Source organism: Talpa occidentalis, unplaced genomic scaffold, assembly GCF_014898055.3.
Source record: "Talpa occidentalis isolate TD23 unplaced genomic scaffold, MPIMG_talOcc4v2.1 talOcc4.6, whole genome shotgun sequence".
In the NCBI taxonomy this organism is placed as follows: domain Eukaryota; kingdom Metazoa; phylum Chordata; class Mammalia; order Eulipotyphla; family Talpidae; genus Talpa; species Talpa occidentalis.
This window is the reverse complement of record NW_023604972.1, coordinates 72,596,002-72,610,399: the sequence shown is the minus strand read 5'-3', so window position 1 is coordinate 72,610,399 and position 14,398 is coordinate 72,596,002. Positions and strand designations below refer to the sequence as shown.

The following is a 14,398-nucleotide window of genomic DNA, read 5'->3' as shown; positions in this document are numbered from 1 at the left end:
ATTTTGGTGCTCCTTCGTTTGGTGAGTATATGTTAATGAGTGTTATTTCTTCTTGAAGTATTGTCCCCTTGATCATAATGTAGTGACCATTGGGGTCTCTTTTTATCTTTTTGAGTTTGAAATCTGTTTTATCTGATATAAGTATAGCTGTTCCTGCTTTCTTTTTTGGTCCATTTGCTTGTAGGATTGTTTTCCATCCTTTAACTTTGAGTCTATTTTTATCTTTTGTAGCTAAATGTGTTTCCTGGAGACAGCAAAAGGTTGGGTTTTGTTTCTTAATCCAGGCTGCCACTCTGTGTCTTTTTATTGAAGAGTTTAGTCCATTTATATTTAGAGTTAATATTGATATGTTAACATCTGTATTTGCCATTGTGTTTGTCTTTCCTTTGATTTTATTTATTTATTCTTTTAATAACTTTTTTTTTTTTGGCCTTCTTTCATTGTTATTCGTCCCTCTGAGGTTCTGGCTTTAGGACTCCTTGTAGTATTTTTTGGAGTGGGGGTTTAGTTGCAATGAAATTCCGGAGTTTCTGTTTGTCTGGGAAGGTCCATATTCTTTCTTCAAAGAGGAAGGAGAGCTTTGCGGGATAGAGTATTCTTGGTTGGCATCTGTTTTCTTGGAGTCTGTTGACTATGTCCCTCCACTCTCTCCTTGCCCGTAGTGTTTCTTCAGAGAAGTCTGATGTCAGCCTGATTGGTTTTCCTTTGAATGTTATCTGTTTCTTCCCTCTTGCCAGCTTCATTATTTTTTCCTTGTCCTGGATTCTTGGGAGCTTTACTATTATGTGTCTTGCTGTATTTTTCCTTTCGTCGTGGAAGTTTGGTGTTCTTCTTGCTTCTTGTATATCAATTTTCATCTCCTTCTTCACATTTGGGAAGTTCTCTTCAATTATCTCTTTGAATATTTTCTCTGTTCCTACATCTCTCTCCTCTCCTTCTGGTATTCCTATAACTCTTATATTTCCTTTCCTCATGGAGTCAGATAGTTCCCGAAGTCTTTCTTCGTTCTTTTTCCTTCGTACTTCTATTTCCTTTTCTGTTTTGGTTCTTTTTATTTCTGTGTCTTCAAGATTACTTATTCATTCTTCCATTTCATCTATTCTGCTTTCATTGCTTTTCCCAGAATTCTTTAGTTCTTCCATTAATTCTTTGATCTCCTGCATTTCTTTTACTTCCCTCTTTAGGTACTCAATTTCTTTCTTCTGACCATTGTTTTCCCTCTCTAGGGACTCAATTGCATTCTTCTGATCATTGATTATTTTTCCCTTATCATTGTTTTCCTTTATGACTTCTGTCAGTTTTTTAATCACGGCAATTTTAAATTCTCTTTCTGGAAGGCTCAGAAATTCTTCCAAGTTATTGTCTTTGCAATCTGGGGGCTGGCTTTCTTTTTGTGGTGTGCTTTTTCTCTGGAGAGTTGCTAGGTTGCGTGTGGTTCTTCTCCTCCCTACTGTCTGTTTTCTAATTTGCCGTATGCGTTGGGACACTGTGTTGTTGGGACTGGCCGGCATCTTGGGTGGGCTTCTCTGTTCCCCTCTGGTTCTTCCAGGAGTCATCTGTCAGTTTCAAGCAGCCTTTAATGGAGAAAGGTCCCTGTTCTAAAATGCCGATGTGGGGACACACTCCCCTGTGCGCCTGGTCTGCCCCGGCGGTGGGTTCCTGCTCCCCTCTGGGCTTGGACTGCAGGCCAGAGGGGGTCTGGCGTGGGCGAACTTCCCCCGCTCACCTCTGGCTCCTGAGGAAGCCTTCTGCAGGTAGTCTTTACTGAAGAAATGTCCCTGTTCTAAAATGGTGATGTGGGACACACTCCCTGCGCGTCTGGTCTCAGGCACACTCTTCTGCGCGCCTGGTCTGCCCCGGCTGTGGGTGCTCGCTCTCCCTGTGGGCTCAGACTACTTGTTCGGAAGGAGCCAGGTGTGGGCTAACTCCCCAGCTGGCCACTAGCTCCTTCAGGAGCCTGTGCTGGGGTCAAGTCGCTAGGTGGCGCCAGAGATCTCTCCTAGAGCCCTTGGGGAGCTGATTTTCCACCCCGTGGGACAGGGAGCAGAGCGGGGATGGTAGGGTACACCTCAACGGCTTTGGGGTGCTGTGTCTGCCTTGTGCCCCACCGTCGTGGGGAACCCACGCCCCTAATTTCGTGCCCCGGGTCTCAGTTCCAAAGCCCTCAGTTCCAGGACGCGGGCTGTAGCCCAGATCAGTGGCGCGGGAATGGCACCTTTTGAATCCCGCTCCCCTGCCTGGGCGCCTTGTTCCTGCTCACTCAGGGAGGGCCTCCGCCGTCTCCCCGCAAGCCTAGGTCGCAGGCGCGGGGACCTGGGCAGCTGCGATCCGGTCTGGATCCGCGCCACTTTCCGCGCAAGCTTACCGGGCGGCCGGGGCTGTGTGCTGGGGCTGGTCTCCTCCTGGGCGGGGCTCTCTTTAATGGCGCCTGGAGCTCACCTCCGCGGTGGATCCTGCAGGGTTCGCCTCAGCTCCCGTTCACGGGGTGTGGTGGCTGCAATAGTTCCTTTCCACTCACAGTCCCGCTTGCTGTGTCCGTTTTTCTTGTGGGCCGTTTTGGTTTGTTGTTTTCCTCCTCTCTGCGGGTCGGAGAGTGCCGCCTCTGTGGGCGGGGGAGGGGAGCAGGGTTCTGCGCTTCCCTCCCTTCTGGTCCTCTTTTATGGCCACTTTCTTCTTCGGGCAGTTTGCTGGAGTCGTCCGTTTATCTTCCGTGTCCCAGTTCTCACTGGGACCTGCCGCTTTTCCTCCCTATTAACTTTTTTTAATGGGAGATCTTACTCGCAGCGTCTCCTCGCCGCCATGTTGCTCCCACCTGTGGTAAATTTCTGATCACACCCCTCCAGAAGATGTGTCACATAACTGATTCCAAGTCACATTTAACTTTTTTAATTGAGAAGTGACTAAAAATTTATTTGTATATATATATATATATATATAAAATTTATTTGGCATCATTCTTTTTCACCATCAAAGCTATAGTCAATTCATCAATGCATCTTATAATCACAGATATAATAGTGTGGCACAAATACTGTGTTTTGAATGAGCTGATGTAGGTTAAGACAAAAAATATAAAATAGATTTAACAATTCTCAATCCCCAATATCCAATGACAGGAAAACAGCAGACTCTCAATAACTGTATGTTACTTGGAAGTGAAATGAATAGACATATTTCTACGCTCTCAAGATACTTTTGCAGTATTCTAATTTATTAAAAAACATTCCCTAAGAAATTGAAGGGTAACAAAAAGCAGTTGAGAGCTGAGGTTTAATTTATTTATTTTTGTCTATAAAAATAGCTCTCTCTCCTATCTAGGATATCAGGAAATGATGTGTTCTGGTTAATCAAATATTCTGGTTAATAGATTATTACCCTACTTAATTCCATGTATATATCACTGATTATGAAAAATTAAACCACAGTAAAATATACTTAGCACAGAAATTAGATGGAAATAAATTATTATATTTTCTTTGACTTTTATTATACCGTAATGCCTCACATTGACCAGTATGAAAAATCAAGTGCTATAGTGGAGAAAAGCCAAGGTAACATTTTGGTTAGTGAGAGATCAACTATGCCTTGCAAAAATATGAAAACATTAATACAAAGTAACTTCTAATCAAAGTTCTCCAGTATTTGGTTATTTTTATTTTATTTGGTTTCAATTTTGTATCATCCACATTACTTGCCAAGAAATATGACTTCTTACGGAGTCCAAAATTGTTGCTCATAGATTGCTTTTTATTTATTTTGTCTAAAATACCTACCTGTTAGGATTACAATCTAGCCCTGAAATCTTCTTCAAAAGGCTACTCTCACAAGATTTGCTATGCTATTTGTAGATCTATACACTTGACTTCATCCCAAGGTAAACAAACCCTGAAACTTTTAAAACCTATAATTGTTAAAAATCAAGACTGCAGGAGCCTCCCCGGTGGCGCAGCCGATTGAGGGCCGCAAGGTGTAGCTGCCTCCAGCCTCTGTGACGCAGTTTCAATGCCCAGCCAGCCAGGTAGAAACCCACATGGCGTGACAGACCTCTCCTGCTGCTCCCCTCAGCAGTGTCTTCAGTCTGTCTGCCTGTTCTGCTCCCCGGTCTGTCTCTGCTGAATTCTCTTACCCTCTGGCGCCTCTGACTATACCCCAGTTCTTGTATTAAATAAATAAATCTTTAAAAAAAATCAAGACTGCATAGAAATTATTTTGAGAGATGCTAGAATGTGTGCTTGGAACTCATAGTTGAGATTTAGCTATGTTTGAGGAAATGCATAGCTATGTTTTAAACTAACCATTCTCAGCCTCAGAAATATTTAGAGGTCTCTTTCATAGTCACTAGGTAACTTTCTTTAGATGAGTAAAAAACATTTAGTACTCAGAGAACAAACAATATACGAATTTATAGAAATTTTCCTTCAAATTGAGAAAAAAAATCTATTTCTCTTGTCATTTCTTATCAGAGGAGACACCACAAACAGTTGACTTTAAGTAGCCTCACATTTAAGGTAAATAGGTAAACAGTTGGGCCTGTCCAGTGGCTCAGCGGGTTGAACACAGCGCTGTGAAGCTGTCCGAAGCCTCTGCAGTGAGGGTTCGATCCTGGCCCACCAGTGAGAATTCCACATGGCGTTGTAAAACCTCTCCTGCCTCACCCACTTCTCCCTTCAGTAGTGTATTTCAGTTGTCTGCCTGTTCTGTTCCCTGCTCTGTCTCTGGTGAATCCTCTCATCCTCCTGTGCCTCTGGCCTGTTCCCCAGCTCTTGTATAAAAAATAAATCTTTAAAAAAATAGGTAAACAGTTGATCCATACATAAAATGGGTATAATTCCATCTGCCCTACCTAGACATGTCAATATAATGAAAAACAAATGAACCAATATGAATGGAAGCACAAAGAAAATGTAAATAGTTTTACAAATTTAAGGAATTGTTATTTTTATATTCTACGAAGGCAATATAAATGTCTTGGAGTTTATTGGATTTTTCAATATAGTCTTAGAAAGTTTGATAGTTGAGAGTTTCTATAAAAGATTCTGAATAGATTAAGACTGGTAATGGAAGTGTTTCATTAAACATGTGTAGTTCATTAAGTTCTTCCACATGGCATCCAAATCATTAGTATCTTAAATGTAGCAAGGAAGATTGTGAACCAGTGATGACAGACATAAATCTATTAGACACAGGATTACTTGCCATGAAGTGTTCAGCTAACTCTTGCTTTGACTACAGAACACTTCCATTGATATGCTTTCTACCAAGATTTTTCACTTGATTTTAAAATCGTAAAGAGTCTCCTTACAACCATATTCTGATGTGTGTGTGTTTTTTTTGTTGTTTTTTTTTTTTTTAACAGAAACACATGGTGTAAATTGACTGTTAAACATCCACATCTACTTCATTTAGCACAGAGCACTGAATCACTGCCTTGGCAATAATGAATTTGCTTCCCAGATTAAATCAAACTAATTATATTCTGGTTACTTGACTGTGAAAGTCATGTGACACCACTTTTAATTTATTAATGTCATATTATTCATTTGGTTAAGAGAAGATCTAGGAATATGCTGTTCAGTGGAGAAGGTCCCTGCCATTATACATACATTAACATACTCATGATTCAGTGTTGTTCCTGATAGTTTTATTCCCTCTTGTGAGAAGGTCTGATTTGAGACACTGTTACTAGCGATGCCTTTTAACTGTATAATTCAAATATTACCATGTGTAAAATTATAGCAGTTTGTATGCTATAAACAAGTTAAACTTTGTCAATACAGTATCCAATTCATATAAAATAGAAGAGAAAGAGGGGAAAAGTGAATTTATCATAGCTACTGCATGGCATAAACATCTGCTCATAATAAGCATATCAAATTAGTTTAAGTATATCAGGCAAAGGGAGAATATAAATGATCCAAGACAAGGTATACAATCTTCTGTAAAAATATCACTGAGATTTCTCCTTTTTCTTTTTCTCCTCCTCCTCCTGCTACCTGTTCCACCTCCTTCTGCTTCTTTTACTATCTGCCACCCATGGCTCTCTCTTCTCTAAATTTCTAGGTTCAATTGGTACAAAGACATGTCCCATGCTCTCCATTTCTTAGCGTGGCTTCTGAGTTTACTCAAGAATTAGTGTTTTTTTTTTTTGTTGTTGTTGTTGTTTGTTTGTTTGTTTTGTGGTTTTTTTTTTTTACAATATCTTTCTCTCATTTACTTGTCTTCTTAATTTGATTTTTTTTTCCTTCTTTCTAATCTAATCCTATAATCTCTTTGAAATTTACCAGAGGATATTCCCCACCATACATCACTTCAGGAAAGCAAATCTATTTGTGAATTTCATCTCCTCATATGGTGCAAGGGATTAAGTACCGCACTATGAAGCAATCCGCAGCCTCTGCAGTACAAGCTCGATACCTGGCCAGCCAGGGAGCAACCCACATGGCACAACAGACCTCTCCTGTCTCACCTGCTGCTCCCCTCAGCAGTGTATTTCAGTCAGTCTGCCTGTTCTGCTCCCCATTCTGTCTCTGTTGAATCCTCTCACCCCCTGAATCTCTGGTCTGTACCCCAGCTCTTGTATGCATAAATAAATCTTTAAAAAATAAATAAATACACATTAAAAATTCCTATTTTAAACATGTGAGATATATTTAAGAAATAGACAAATTTATGCACAAATAAAGTTATTGGGGTATTTTCTGTTGACAGAAAACCTTGGGACTACACAAATTAATATCAAAGAAAACATGCACAATGTGTAAGACCAATATTAATATTCAGATATTAGAAATGAAAAAGAGTCCTGCTCTTTCAGTTTCTTTAAAATGTAGAAACTTCAGTGGTGGGAGTGCTACACCTGAGAGGGGAAATTCTGTCCTTTCAAAACACTAATAGGAATGTAAAACAAGAACACTTCAATTAAAAAAAAAAAAAGTGTTTCCATTGATGTGGACTCAGAACATGAGTGAGAAATTACTCAAGGTTTAGGTGATAAGGAAAATACTATTTGGACCATAAACCTGAAATGACTGATCAAAACTCAGCTTTGGAGCAGGAAACAGCTGGTTAGCTACACATACAACAGCTTAAATGGTCACATTTGTCATTACTGCTTGTATACATAGCTACTTCTAGAACTTCATAGAAAGGAAATGAATGATGAGGCCTTAGATGAGCATACTGTATTCTTTGACTTTAACACTGAGTTCCTTTAACACTGAGTTTAGCAAAATCCTTATGAAATTTAGCAGTATACATTCTAGATAAGATCTGACACTTTTTCAATTAAAAACAGTGACCAATAGAATATTATCATATCATCTAAACAATGAACAATACTTTGATTGTTCTGAAATTCCACTCCATCCTATACTAGATAAAAAGTGTCATCAAGTAGCTGAGAATCAAAATATTACATAGAGATAGCAATTCCTGTTGCACTGAAATATAGATATGACAAAATCTACCCACACCAAAATCTTACATTGCTACTGTGCAGTTCTAGTAGAAAGTTAAAATCCCACAATTTCATCAATTCTGTCAGTGTAACTTACTTAGCCAGAAGATGGTATTTATGGTGGAAAATGCAGGACAAAACCTAACATGCATGGAGCACTAACTATGATTATGCATTGCTTTAAGATTTACCTATATTACCTTACTCCTTACAAGTCCATAAAATTTACAAGTTTTATAAATGACTCAAGGTTGCACACATAGAAGGTGGTGAAATCAAGATTAAAATCAGGCAGTGGAATAATTCTAGAGTCTGTATAATTATTCTCCAGAGTTGCTGCTTTGAATGAACATATCTCACTATGGATAATAGTTATTCAATAATTGAATCTGTGAGGACATGCTATATAATAAGCAATCTGGTAAATGCTGCATAAAATGCTATGATGAATAAGTTATGGTGTTTGCCTCAAAGAGTTAAAAGAACTACATTGTACTAAAGCATCACAAATATCTGACATAAAAAATGTATGTAAATATACAAGTGTAGTATAAGTAGTGATTAAATAAGTGATACAATGCAATGAAAAGGGGGAGAAAGATTTTTACCTGCTCTTTAGGGATTTTCTTCACTGTAATAAAGAAAATCTTAGATCACAAGTTAGATTTTAGTACTAGACAAAAATAAATGACATGACTTTCTCTGTTGCACAGCTGTGGACGAATTGTCAGTAACATGCTTTATCCTGATTGAAGTTAAAAAAAAAAAAAAAACAGCCAGTCACTTCAAATTTGGATGTCTCTACATATGATGACCACATGTGTTTTGAAATATTTATTAATCAATGTAAATAAATGAACAAGATCAAACTTTTCACTAGCTACTTGGCTTTGATGAATTGTCATCGCTTACTTCTGTTCTCTATAAATAGATTAGGCACAATGACTTCAATTCAGTGTGTAATTATTCCACATCTACCACATACAAAGCATGGTAATATGACTGGTTGCATGGCAGTGAGGCTCATAAAGGTGAAATAGCTCAGCGACTGCCCCCAGGGGAGATTATACACTAGTCTACTAGCCTGTTGAGTAAATAAAGTCATTTTAAACATAGCCAAAAGTGGAAAAAAAAAACCTTTAAATTGTTGGAAAACCATCTGCCTCTGTTCCTTTAATCTGGGTTGCAAACTCAAGTAATTGGTTTTCATGAGGTCATATTCTCAGAGCATTTTGTCCTCCACAAAGAAAATCATGTTATGAATGTTAATAAGCATAACTTCTTATTTGTGCAAATAATAAAAATGATATTTAATATATAACCATTCTAATTTTCATAATTTTCTTAGGCCAAATGATGTCTGTTATTATTTTTTTAATACTCATGTATTTATCCTCAGAATATAAAAACATCTTCCAGAGAATAGAAAACAGGAATTTCATTCAGTGACTTAAAGATGGACACAGCCATCTACTAAACCTGTCCCCACATCTGCTAAAAAATCCCCTGGGTGAGGGATACCTAGAGTGCCCACCATCCTTTGGCACAGGGCTATGCACAGCTCTGAACAAGGCTGCTGACTTGCTTTAAAATCCAAAATGGGCAAAGAACTGTCAAAATGACAAGAGCCCAAGGCCCATAATGCTTAAAATGCCAGATCCCCTGGATCATTTGGGGCAATGACATTGCTGAAGCTTACAGTCATGTCTTTACTGAAGAAGTTTATCCAGCTGTCAGTTTGCTGTTCAGTCTATTAAGCTTTGCCAACTGGTTGCCCCCATAACGGGCAAGTGCTGAAAACCCAGGGTAATCCCAAAGCCGATCAGGGGAGCAAAACTTAGCCAAAATTTTTGGTAATATATTCTTCGCTCCCTACAGCGCTTCTCGATTTGCAGCCTCACACTCAGTCTTTCAGCTCAAGGAGCCTGATTATTTAAGAACAAAACAAAACACCATAACCCAGAGTAAAGACCTGGAAAAAGAGACATGAGGAGCCCGAAGAACAGGATCATGCCATTAAGTTCATGGAAGAGTGATGTTAGGGAAAGGGTCTCCTCCCATTGTTTATTGGTAAGAATGGTGCCTGACTTGTGCAGGGCTTATGGGGGTTGGCTAGGTCTGGCGAAATAAGAAGACACTGAACTTTCCAAGATGGCTTGCTTCAGCTCATAGAACACAGTAAGTACTCTTTGTTGAGGAAGGTGATGGCCACACTGCTATTAATTGCTTGTCCTGTGCAGACAATGATGTAAAGATTTTACCTTAAGTACTTTTGTCCATTTCATAGTCAACAACCATAGAGACATCTTGAGTGTCAATACCACCACATTTGTGTCACCAAAATATCCTTAGCCCCACCCTTGACGTTGTACAGTGCAAATCCTCACTGCTCTTGGCCTGTTCCACCATGCAGTGTACAAGCATTATGACCCATCTTTTCCAAGGATTTGGCCAAAACATCACAGCTTTTCTTCTGGTTGACAAAAATGGTGATAGGTAAATCAAAACCTTGCTTTGGACCAAAGATTGCCCACAGCTTTTTCTTCTTTTCTGACTCTCACCTGAGGATGACCTTCTGTTCCACACATTCACAGGATTTCCCTGAAGAGCCAATGTACGCCACAGCAGTTTGCCAAAGATACCTTAGAGACTGATGCTGTCCCACTGCAGGAATGGTAACCATGAGCATTACTGGTGGCACTCTGTTGTTGTTGTTGTTGTTTTTGACTAGAAGTTGGCCAAGATCTTCAGCCTTAAACGTCTTGTTTATGGTTGCCGACAGGCATGTGCTTCAGGATCTTTGGGAGATGGGGTTCAAAGTCCATTTCAATCCTATCTGCCTCATCCAGAACCACATAAGTACAGTGGCTTAGCACCAGATGGCAGTTCCCCAACATGTCAATCAGATGTCCTGTGGTAGTAATCACAATCTCACAGCCTGTGAGCAACATGAAGCCTGGCCTTCTCTGGAGACACCACCAATGACTGCCAGAGAGTGGAAGCCTAGTGGCTTTCCAAATTTTATTGTCTCTTCTTTAATCTTCTGAGCAAATTCATCAATAGGGGGCAGAATGATGGCTTAAGTGTCCTCATGTGACTCTTCTATTCTGTCAATTTTGTTGAGAGTGTTGATCCAGATTAGCAATGGGATGAGAAAGTTGCTGTCTTGCCACTGCCTGTCTCAGCCACATCAGTGATGTCACAATACTGTAGCCCAATGGGGACTTGTTGATACTTGATAGGTGTTGGTTCCTTGTAACCACACTTTCCAAAGATGTCCAATATGTGTGGTGGCAAAGAGGAGTATTTACAGCATTGGAAGGATTGGGGTTCTTGCCATCTTTGGTAGCGATACTGTAGTCCTTATAGAGGACCCCTCAGTGCCGGACTCTGCCTCATTTACTTCTTCTAGGGCCAATGTCAGTCACCCAAGCACTGTTTGGTTTCCTTATTAGGAAGTTTGCAGAGTCGTGTCTCCTTCTGCTCCTTTTCTTCCAATGTTCATCTCTTCTCCATTAAGTCTCCACAAAAATGGATTGCTCTTGTTTGTGCTATAGGTTAATGTCTGCAGTGAAGCCTCACCTCAAAAACTACTGAAGTACAGTTTTTGTATAGCTAGTTGTAGTCAATGGCTGTACCGCAGATGCATCCCATTCACAAAAAATTTTGAGGTCATTGACATGCCTTGCTCTATTTTGCTTTTTGATATCATCCAGGTTAACATTCTTTAATGGCATGTAGTTTCTTGCTCTTATTCTTCTATTCCCAGATCTCCTGGCACCCTACCTTATGTTTACTTCCATTGCCGTCCTACTCCATCCTCTTCCTGAATTTCCAACAGTCCCATTTCTGAGGGTCTTCTAACATATTCCTGCCCAAGTCTTGTAACTGTTTCATTTTCTTCCTCTCCATCTCCTACTACCATGGCTTTAGGGCATCGGCCTCTCAATCTGTCAATCTGACTCAGCTTCTTCCTCAGCCTTTTTCTTTCTTTCTTTTTTTTTTTTTTTGGAAGATTTATTTATTTTTATACAAGAGCTAGGGTACAGACCAGAGGCACAGGAGGGTGAGAGGATCCACCAGAGACAGAGTGGGGAACAGAGCAGGCGGACTGACTGAAATACACTGCTGAGGGGAGCAGCAGGCACAACAGGAGAGGTCTGCTGCACCATGTGTGATCCTCGCTGGCTGGCAAGGATCAAAACCACACTGCAGAGGCTGTGGACAGCTTCACAGCATGGCCCTCAGCCCGCTGCACCACCATGGAGGCCCCATCAGCCTTTTTCTTGACCAGAAGTTCTGCCAGGGGTAATGACTGGGCCTCAAGCTGCTTATTATCGTGTGCATCCTCTTCATTCTTCTTACAGTTTCTGTCTTTGTGAGATTTAAAATCTTTTCCTCAGCCAAAAAATAAACTAGATAGTCTGTGGTCCTTATCCAGTCTGTGCCCATCCTTATCCAATTCTGGTCCTTCTTATTCCATCCCCGCTCTTTAATTCCTTCTCATTATTTATGCTGTGGTTCTATGTCCATTGATTTGGAGCCAGAACCAAAGCGAGGACTTCTGCCTCCTTAACATCTAGTCCTTGACTGATGCTGATTCCTGTCTTCAGATGGAGAAAGGTTCTGGTCCTGGTCTCTGACCCGCTCTGTTAAGAGTCAGAAATCATTTCCTTTCCTCTTTGTTTTTTTTTTTTTTTTTAATTTTTTTTTTTATAGAGGCATGCTTTATTTATTTAAATATTTGTTTGTTTTGTTTATACATGCACTGGGTACAGTCAGAAGCGCGGGAGGGTGAGAGAATCACCAGAGCCAGAGCGGGGAACAGAGCAGGCAGAAGGACCGAAGTACACTGCTGAGGGGAGCAGCGGGCGGCAGGAGAGGTCTGCGCGCCATGCGGGACCCTCCTCCGGTGGCCGGGGAGCAGCCAGGGATCGAACCGGCGCCGCAGAGGCCGCGGGCAGCTTCACAAACCAGCGCTCAACTGCTGCGCCACCGGGGAGGCCCTCCTTTCCTCTTTGGAAGGTGATAAATCACAGTCCTTCTGGTCAGCGAGTTCTCATGCTATCACTCTAAGGCTGAATGGCCTAATGCAGTCACAACATCACTGAACAGCCTGCTGTTTTTAATGAGATGGTTTTTCAAGACTTTACTTTTGCCTTTGTTCTATCCCAGAGGTCACAGTCAGCACTTTGAACACTTCTTTCTGCTTCTCAGTCATTTCTTTTTATTTGGTTCTGAAATTCCTTAATCTTTACATTTTGCCTGTAATGATGGCTTTCCTTTCCAAATTTGTTCTTACTGAAGCATACCACAGACCTGTATTAGCATAATCAAAATAATAAGTTCTGTTAAAATAGCATTACTTGAATCTAAGTAATGTGGTCTTTCAAAGTTTGTAATTTCTCAAATTTGTTCAAAAATAGCCCTAAAAATAATCAGCTGAGTAGGTAAAAGAAACTAGACTCACCTGAGTGTCCTCAGGAAGGCATTCTCCATTAGCTTGGCAAATAACTGTTGACTAGAGTAAGTTCAGAGTTACAAAAGGTAGATCAAGGTATCATACTTGACTACATGACTAGCATTTACATTCTAAAATGCCTCATACCCATGCTTCCTTCGAAGGAATTGTAGGGTAAAGAAAATGTCAGGCTTTTCTGCCCTCCCACCATCAGGAGAGATGATGGATCCTTGCGGTCCTGAATGCATGCCTGATGGCGGGCACCTGGAATAGGGTGTGGGCCTAGGTAGATGGGATTCACCTGGGCTAAGTCTGTGCTTTTAAGGGCAGCATCACGGGGACGCCAGCAGAAGCCAAGAACGAACAGAAGCCGAGAGAGAAGCAAAGAAGCAAAAGCAGAGATCACTGGAGAGCCCAGGTAGAATGAGGATTTGCTGGGGACTGGGAGGCCTGCCAGCCTCCCGGCCCCCCAGTACCCCTACCTGCTGTGTACTGGGTAAATCCCAATAAAAGACCTGCAAAAGCCACTGAGGACTCTGACTCCTCCTTTACCCGGTCTGCTGGATCAGAAAACCTGCACTGTGTCCATTCCTGACCTTACAGGAATGTTGAAAGAAAAATAAATTTACCACTAGTGCTGAAGCTATTGTCTCCTTGGTGTAGGGAGAACTAGCTCAGAGAAATCAATCAGTCATTAAAAGAATGGAAAAAATAGATTACTGGTATTCTATGAAGGTGATATCGTTATACACAAAAGGAACTACAAACAAATTTTACAATTTAATAGATTAGCTATTCAAATTTCCACTGAAGCATATGTTGAAACTTGGCACCTGCTATTACCTGAGAGACAGAAGAAACTGTCTTCCCTGATATTTTTTCTTTTTGATGCTATGGATCCTAAAAGAGACCCATGCTCTAGACTAGCAAATAATCTGCAAACAAGTTTTATTGCTATGGACAACCTATCATTGTAATAAATGAAGAAAAATAATCCAAAATGATCTGAAAAGATAAAATTATATATATATAGTCAAAGTAGGCATGTCTCGGTTTTATATCAGCATAGTTCATATGATTTACTTGAAATTTTTATAATATCTTTGCAATTTATTTTCTTATCCCTAGCTTTAAAAAAAATGATGAGGCTCTTGGATAGCTCACTGACTGCTTTGGGGCAGATTGTTAGCTGAATTTCTATAAGCATTTTTTTTTTTTCAGCAAAGTATTTATTTTTGAACCAAATTCTATGTAGTCTAGCCAGCTGGGCTCTTAGGGAAGTTCTCTGGGCTAGATTTAAAGAAACCCCCTCTAGCTAAGAGTGAGAATCTTTTTCTCTTAGCTGCAAACAGCAGTCTGCAATTAATCTCAGACAATTCATAAGGTTGATTATTGAAGCCCAAACTTTTGTTTGTTCAGAAAAAATAGGGAAATGAACCATATTTTAATAACTTTTCTCTGACTTACATTGCTCATGTATC

General features: G+C 40.3%; 1 pseudogene; it reads right to left on the bottom strand.

Moving 5' to 3' along the window:
• Positions 1-9,339: 9,339 nt before the first annotated feature.
• On the bottom strand, positions 9,340-12,955 carry LOC119260388 (probable ATP-dependent RNA helicase DDX23; annotated as a pseudogene).
• Positions 12,956-14,398: the final 1,443 nt, after the last annotated feature.